Below are 9,141 nucleotides of genomic sequence, written 5' to 3'. Positions count from 1 at the left end.
AGGTGAGGAAGAAGTGCTGGTCAACTGCCGTTGAAGAGAGCAACCAGGGCAGGGCTGAGGAAGGTGGTCGGGCAACCAACCAAAAAGTACAGAGGCCACCAGGCCAGACAGCTAGCAGCAGCCAACCAGGAGCACACACAGTCACTGAGGCTCGATGTTTCCCCCCCCCCCCCCCCCCGAGGGAGAGCCCAGAGGTGAGCAGAGGAGCAATCAGGAGATGCAAAGAAGGCCAGGCAAGCACCGGCATCATGTTTCAGGAAATTGGAGAGCAATGGACAGCAGGATTGGGGCGACTCGACCAGAGGTTAGCCAGGCAGCAGGGCTGAGAGTGAGAGGGCTAGACTGGGCAGCTACCGGACTGGGCGGCGTGCTGAGAGAGAGCAAAGGCCAGGCCAGATAGCCAGTAACAGCAACCAGGCAGCCAGCCAGGTGCAGACACGACCGTCGAGGTGTAGCCACCTGAGTTGGCCAAGTCCCGATTTAAAATGGCGAACGGTAAAGGCTGAAGGGAAATTCAGCCAACACAGGCAGAAACCAGCAGGTGCGGGTTTGCTGTGTATTTAACTCTGCAAAAGCCCAGACAACATCGATACCAGCGACCATCCGCATAATAATGTAGCAGCCATCTACATACTAATGAGCAATCCCCGGGAACAATCACAACATTTAGGACAAACAAAGCTAAGCCAGACTCCCCGGCGCCAGCAGGAGCCAACACAAAAGAGGTTAACGGACACCTCAAGACCGCCCATCGATCAGGGAACCGCTCCAGTATTGGAGAAATCGAACCAAGCGATTGGAACAAAGTCCAATCACCTAGAACCAGGTACAGGGTCCGCCCCGAAAGGCAGGAAACCCTTGGGGACTATAAAAGTTAATCCCCAAGTTCAAATCGTTCTCCTTGACCGGGTCACTCAGCAACGCAAAGCAACCCCTGAGAGTGAACTGCCGCATCCCTGAAGTAAGTCTCAAGTCAACGCTCGCTACGAGATAGGCGCTCCTAGCTACCAGTCCATACCGGCTTTGAATCCCGCAGTTGCAGATTCCGAACGAAAGGCCATTTTTTCCCCTGACCTGGTGGGCCAGTCCGAAGTTAAGTATAGACCTGTTAGTTGTAGAAGTAGCTTAGATGTAGAATTTGTGCACGAGTAGCGATTACTGTGTATAATAAATATGCTTTGATTTGAATCTTACTAATTGGTGTGTTGAGTTATTGATCATTACTTGGACTTAAACCTCGTGGCGGTATCATAAAGATACCTGGCAACTCGAGAGCAAAGGTTATAAAACAGAGCCAATTGAACTAACCAAAAGTTAGCAACATATTACTGGCAACATTCTGACGGGACCCAATCTAGAGGTGGCTTAACCACTCCGGGAGAACCCAAAAATTTGAATTAGAAATCCAATTGGGAACAGAAAAACCACAAGTGTTCAAGCAGTTCTGATCAATCCTCATAATTCGAAAGTTTGTGTATGCATGCGTAACTAACAGGGCTATAAGGTAAAACTGATAGATTTTCTGTTCTGACAAAACTGTCGGGAGTTTATATTTCGGAAATTAGCAAAAGCCGAACCCGTATTTACAGCACCGGTTTAGCTCCCCTGTTCCAAATTTAAAAGAAGCATTCGGACAAGAAAGATGGCAATGCAGGCAATGCAGCGCCTCATGAACCCAGAGGAATTTGCGGTCGCAGCGACCAGCAGCAGTAGAGTAGGACAGTATCCCGTATGGGAGGAAGAAATTAAGAAGTACCTCAAAGGGAAAGGATGGCCCCTTTGGAGCGAATTCTGTAACAACGAGGAAACAGGTCCCGGGAGTATAGGACATACTTGGTGGGAGAACCTGAGCGAGATTCACAAGAAGAGCTTAGGAAAAGCTCGCAAGCCGATGGCAATCATGTCCTGCTTGGCACAATTGCGAGGCACAGAGGAGGTCGTTAGGACGCTCCGGAAAGAGGTAGAAGGCATAGATCGAATGAGTAAGGTAGATGTAAGTTAGGTAGAAAGAGAGAATGTAGAGTTAAGGAGGAAGTTGGCAGCAAAAGACAGAGAGGTGGATGATGCCAAGAGGGCTCACCAGTCTTGTCTGGCGCACTTAAGCAGCTTCCAGTCCCAGTATGAAAAGGCCTATCAGGCCACGCAACGTGCAGTCCTGGTACGAGAGGAAACCGAAAAGCAGGTAGAGACATTGCCAAGGCAGTGACCTGGGGTCTTGGGTCAGGTCCTGTGATTTGTACGGAACCAGCCATCCGGCCACAGTTGTGTTTGTGGGTCGCGAATGCTGTCCTGTTTTTCTGTAAACCTGCCCTAACCTGCTTGTCCGTGCTAAGCGTGGTCGGGTTAAACCAAAATTCGCCTACTGTGCTGATTTTGTTGGCGTATTCGCCTATTGTGAGCATTGCGGGGGCTCTTGCAGACTTTGCCATTTTCCACACACTCTGGTTGACTGGATCAAATGATAAGTTGTGGGAATTCATAAAATCGATTCCCAGAATGTGTTCTGCTGTGTGGGGTTGGGACGCGCCCTAGAAGAAATAGCAATAAAACTTCTAGGACACTTAGGCGCGCAGGCGGCAGAACTTGCGGCCATCGCATACATAGTGGAACACCCAGATTCCTTCCCCAGCCCAGCAGACATATACTCGGACAGCCTCTATGTCTGCAACAGCCTTACGGAATTCCTACCCCTGTGGAAAGCAAGAGGATTTGTTTCCGCAGACGGAAAAACCCTCCCTTCAGCCCCATTGCTCCGTCACATTTTAGAGAGAGCCCAGAACAGGACTTTTGGGATAGTCAAAGTTCGTAGTCACCATCGTTCCTCCCCCCCTGGAAATGTAAAAGCCGACGCACTGGCTAAAGCAGGTTCCAGACACGGATAACTTTGGACACCCCCCGAAAGCGCACCAGTGAATGCAGTTCAGGTCTCGCAGACTAATATTGAGGATTTAGTGCAGGCCCAGAAGCAGGATAGCAATCTCAGGGAGATTTTAAAAGGAAACTATCCAGCACCCTACAAGAGGTTTAAAATGCTCTGACCACACATGACGGTGTGGTGTTAAAAGACACCCTTTATGTGGTTCCTGAACAGGACAGGAATCAACTGATTTGATTATTCCATGACGGTCATGGACATCAGGGAATCGATCCCACTACAGCCCACCTCAGGCAGCTCTGCTGGTGGCCGAGTTTAAAAGACAATGTAAATCACTACATTGAGAATTGTCTTATCTGCACCCAGAATAATCCGGACAGATATGCCAAGAAGGCTCAACTCAGCCACACCCGACCCGTTAATGGCCCCTGGACTAACCTCCAGATTGATTTTATAGGACCATTGCCCCCTTGCAGGAATGGTTATAAATATGTACTCGTGGTGATAGACACGTTTACAAAAATGGGTGGAAGCATTCCCATCCAGAACAAACATGGCAAAGACCACAGCCAAGATTTTAACCCACCACATCTTTACAAGATGGGGACCCCCCAACAGCATTGAATCCGACCAAGGTTCCCATTTTACGGGACGTGTCATGAAGAACGTCCTCACGATATTTGACATTACCCCAAAATTCCACATTGCATACCACCCACAGTTGAGTGGCATCATGGAGCGCATGATTTGGACCGTAAAATCCACCCTCAGAAAAATGGTCCAGCAAAACATCACCACTTGGGACTCCGTCCTCCCTTTTGCGCTGATGTTTTTGCAAAATACTGTTTCAACTTCCACAGGTTACACCCCACACACTCTCATGACCGGACGCCCCATGAAAGACACAGCATTTTTATTTGGTTTAGACTTGACCAGCCCCGAAGTGACGGCCCTCACACAGGAGAACGCAATCAAACAATTAGTAGAGAATGTTAAAACGGCTCAGCTAGCAGCCGCAGTGAAATTGGGCACAAGAAAGAAACAGAGCAAGGCCTGTTTCGATAAGACGGTGCATGCGACTGAGTTCAGTGTAGGACAGTAAGTCATGCTCTCCGTATACAACCCCAGCACATTCCTGTCACCAAAGTACTCGGGTCCGTACTCCATTGCGGACAAAGTAAGCCCTCCCATCTACAAAATAAAGTACCCCAATGAAAAGACTGCGTGGTTCCATATCAACCAGCTGAAGGCATATGGAACACAGTCTAACCACGCACACCACGTCATGCTCGACGCAGCAGACCACGCCCCGCCCACAGCCAACGTAACCCTACCTCCACCAACACGTCCAGCCCAGCCACGGACCCGACCTCGACTCCACCCCCGAACTATAGACTCCGCCCCGGAACGCCCACAGACTGCAGCAGCAGCGACAGCGACTGTGACTCAGACGATAGCCACAGCACGCCTCCCTTCTATCCCCATGCAACAGAACCCACACCCAGCGAATCTGACCACGATTCGAGTGATCCCTTCACGATCACTTTACTAAACAAACCCCACCACCGACCTCCAACCTACAATGATGACCCCGATTCCGTCCCCACAGAACTAGACACCACCTTTTGGCACCGAGATAATTTGTACAGACTCGTCCGGAATGACGAAAGCAATCCAAAATCACATCAATCAGCCCTGACACACTCGAGAGTTTGGCATCCGGGAGAAGATGACGACTTGGAGTCTGACTTCCAAAACGAGAACCCCTTTGCGACCCTGTTTGCAACCGATAACTGAGGTGGCCAGATGATGTTTTAAAAGGAACCGCTTGGGAGAAACGGTGTCCTTTCTGATGGATGTTGTTTGTACTTGTTCTGTGAAATGTTGTATGTTAGACCGGAAAATATTTTCCATGGCCCCACGCCACCACCCTTCCAACGCCCACTGGCAGTCAGAGAAACTAGTTTGGCCAGACGCTAGTTCAGAGGAACTAGCTTGTCCGCAGAGACTTGTTAATGTCCCAGACGCCAGTTCAGATGAACTTGTCTGTCGACAGAAACACAGACCCCCGTTCGTAACTGTCCTTCTGGTCCGAAGGAAGAACCAATACGGCAACCCTCCCACGATGAGAACATTTCTTGCCCGTTCTTGTCGGTTGCTCAGGCAGTGGAGAAACGGCATTGGGACCCTCCCTGCCTGAGAACCCCCCTCTGGTTAGCTACACTCGGGTAGGGCACACACGGCATTGATCGCCGTCCTACCCGGGGACTCCATCCAAATCTTAAACGTTGCGGCCCATCCACACCTCATTTCGGCAAGTTTTGTTCAAAAAGTTTTGTTTTATTTTCAGGTAACCCTTGGGTTGCCAACCCTCTGCTATTTACATCCTCAAACATTTGGATGGTAAACCGCACAGTCTGCGATTCGGCTCGCACTGGTTCAGTATTTGTAAGTGTGTCTAGTCCTGAAATTCGGTTTTTGAAAGAAAATGAGGGAGTCACACATAGTGACCAATTATAAAGGGAGTAATTGGCACTAAAGGACAGATTGGCTATCATACGAGATATTAAACCAAGATAGTAACAGACACTATGCTTGTTTCCACAGAACTCCAGAAGCTCCAGGACCGGCGAAGAGAAGAGAAGTGAAGTGAAAGAAGAAGAACCATGAGGACATCCTCCACGTGGTTCATCGTTATAATGGACATTTGGTTGCGCGCAAACGCGAACCCCCTGACCTCAACCCCCCCCAGCTGTTAATGATTCACTTCCCCACAGTGCCCAGAGCCCAGTCAAATCCCTGTTGGTATTGGCGATACTCTGCTGCATCGTGCAGACTATTCGTCTGAGAAAATGGAGAAGGAGATCCTACCGCCCTCGCACCCCGGTATATAGGATAAGATCCCCTATTTTCGGATATGACCAGACCCCCGACCCCCGCGATCTATAATAAAGAGCATTCGTTTGCGATTTGTTGTAAATAAAGAAATGTTCATGAGCAATTGTACGATCCTGAGCTTGACTGCCAAGCCATGAAAATGTGTATAAAACTGCTATGATTTTGTTTGTATGGTTGAGGAAATTAGAGTGATGAAATGTTTAAGTGAGTGTAGTTTATTAAGGATAGTTAGAGGTTCCCATTTTCTTGTTTTGTAATGCATGTCCCTGTTTGACATAGCGCCCCTCAGAATTGTTAGTTAAAATTTTTTTGCATAGTTATGGTCAGTGTAGAGGCCATCGAAGAGTGCTCGCCGGGTCAGGGAATGGAAAGCAACGTAGTTATGTGATCCTTCACGCTTCGCGTTAGGATCACAAGGAGGGAGTGTAGCCACCTGAGTTGGCCAAGTCCCGATTTAAAATGGCGAACGGCAAAGGCTGAAGGGAAATTCAGCCAACACAGGCAGAAACCAGCAGGTGCGGGTTTGCTGTGTATTTAACTCTGCAAAAGCCCAGACAACATCGATACCAGCGACCATCCGCATAATAATGTAGCAGCCATCTACATACTAATGAGCAATCCCCGGGAATAATCACAACATTTAGGACAAACAAAGCTAAGCCAGACTCCCCGGCGCCAGCAGGAGCCAACACAAAAGAGGTTAACGGACACCTCAAGACCGCCCATCGATCAGGGAACCGCTCCAGTATTGGAGAAATCGAACCAAGCGATTGGAACAAAGTCCAATCACCTAGAACCAGGTACAGGGTCCGCCCCGAAAGGCAGGAAACCCTTGGGGACTATAAAAGTTAATCCCCAAGTTCAAATCGTTCTCCTTGACCGGGTCACTCAGCAACGCAAAGCAACCCGAGAGTGAACTGCCGCATCCCTGAAGTAAGTCTCAAGTCAACGCTCGCTACGAGATAGGCACTCCTAGCTACCAGTCCATACCGGCTTTGAATCCCGCAGTTGCAGATTCCGAACGAAAGGCCATTTGTTCCCCTGACCTGGTGGGCCAGTCCGAAGTTAAGTATAGGCCTGTTAGTTGTAGAAGTAGCTTAGACGTAGAATTTGTGCATGCGTAGCAATTATTGTGTATAATAAATGTGCTTTGATTTGAATCTTACTAATTGGTGTGTTGAGTTATTGATCATTACTTGGACTTGAACCTCGTGGCGGTATCATAAAGATACCTGGCGACTCGAGAGCAAAGGTTATAAAACAGAGCCAGTTGAACCAAACAAAAGTTAGCAACAGAGGGTCAAGGCTCGAGGCCCGGCCACCCGAGTGAGAACCCAGAGGTGAGCAGAGCAGCAGTCAGGAGGTGCGAGGAAGGCCAGGCAAGTGTCCGCGTCATGTCATGGAATCAGAGGGCAACTACCAGCGTGAGAAGGGCTACTCGACCAAAGTCAGTGGCCAGCCAGGCAGAGCTGAGAATGAGAGGGCTGGGCAGCGACCAATATCTTCTTTCTTCTTGTTGTTTTTGCATGTTGTATTCACTGCCTCTTTTGGTGTCAGTCATTTCTCGCTCTGATCGATTCCAGTGTCTTTTATGATACTCGGCTTGCCTTGACCGTCCACCAGCATCACAGCTTCGCCAAAACTTATTGCCAGCAGCCTGTTACTCTGGTAGGATGTAGGCAGTGAGCTCACAGCAACTCTTTTCACAGTTTCCGAAGACTATCCCCCCTACCAACTCATAAGCTTTGTTTAATTTGTCACTGCTGTTGAGAAGCTTGGACAATCAGCTGTGTTTGTTTAAGCAGGCTTCACTCCACAGAGGATTCCCCAGTCAGTATGAAGAGATACTATGGTCATGATTCAGCGGTCTCTTCACATCCGACTTGGTGTTGAGATTAGGCCATTCAATCACGGGAGAGGCTTCTGGCGGGATTGGCGGTGCTTGAAACGTCTTGTGAGATTTTACAAAATCTTGAGAGATATGGCAATCTGGACCCTGCCCTCATTGCATATTTAATGATCCTTTCGGCTCATTTGAATATGCGTTTGCAGGATTCTCCCAACGTCCAGACCCAACGGCTGCTCCTGTGGGACCTCGCCAGGGCGCCGTTTAGTACTGGTTTCCACACACGTGGACCAGTCGTAATGGCACCTTGGGGGGGGGGGGGTCTCCCAGTCCACTGGAGACCCCTGGGTGGTAGGGGAAGGGCAGGGTGCACCCTGGCAGTGGCACCTGGGCACCTTGACACCGCCATGCTGACAGGGACACTGCTATGGTGCAAGGCTGGCAGTGCCCAGGTGCCAGTTAGCACTGCCAGGGGTTGGGCCAGGGAAGGGGGTGGGGCTTACCAGGTGGAGGGGGAGTTGAGGAGGTGTTCACGCGGCCTCCCTGAGGTAGTGGGAGGAGGGGGGGGTCAAAAATCAGTCATATCATTGGCTGATTTCTCCATCCTGTTGGTCATCAACTAGTTCATATTGGCTCGCCTTAAAACACATGGCCCATATCTACCATCTTGCTGAAAACAGGTGGGCTTGGGTTTCAATTCATCAATTAGTACAGGCTGGTTGTTGTCATAAGTTGTAGAGCACTACAACAGAGGTTTGGGGTTATGTGCCTTGCATTGTGTGAGCTGAGAGTGGGTGGAGTCAGGGTGGCATTTATCATTCGGGATGGGGTTTGACATCTTTGAGGGCAGAGCTCTATATCATTGGGGGGCGCAGCAAAGCACACCAATGCAAAAATAACAGCAGCAGCAGCCCACAGCATAATGGAGAAGAGCTCCGAGGAAGAGCTTGCGATGCATCAGTTCAATGCAGTCCAATTGAATAAGATTGCTCCAATTGAAATTGTCTTGCCCCAGACTTGTGGAGTACTGGACAGCCTTCTTCGAGGCAATGTCCAAAGTGGTGGGGGTGAGAGTGGAGCCATGCCCGAAAGAGGTGGTCTTCGGGGTATCAGACCAGCCAGATCTATTCCTGTGGAGGAGAGCGGACGCCCTTGCCTTTGCCTCCCTGATTGCCCGCCGTAGAATCCTGTTCGGCTGGCGGTCAGCAGCACCACCCAAAGCTGCAGACTGGCTGTCCGACCTCTCGGGAGGGGGGGCGGGGGAAAGAGGGAAAAGACAGGGAACAATAGAGGAGAGACAGGGAGGTGGGGGGGGGGGGGAGGGTCGGGAGGCAGGGAAACGTTAACAAACTTGGCATCCACAGGAACAGAGAAAAAGGAGAATACAGGCGGAAGACGGGAGGGTCGGCTGAAGCAGAAGTGAGCACGAGACGACAACGGCAGCGAAATCCATCCGGGAGAAGCAATGGACAACACCGGCACCAGACCCATTCAAGTATCGCCCTCTGTAATTGTCTCTCCA

Source organism: Scyliorhinus torazame, chromosome 16 (assembly GCF_047496885.1).
Source record: "Scyliorhinus torazame isolate Kashiwa2021f chromosome 16, sScyTor2.1, whole genome shotgun sequence".
NCBI classification, from domain to species: domain Eukaryota; kingdom Metazoa; phylum Chordata; class Chondrichthyes; order Carcharhiniformes; family Scyliorhinidae; genus Scyliorhinus; species Scyliorhinus torazame.
This window is presented reverse-complemented; position numbering follows the sequence as displayed.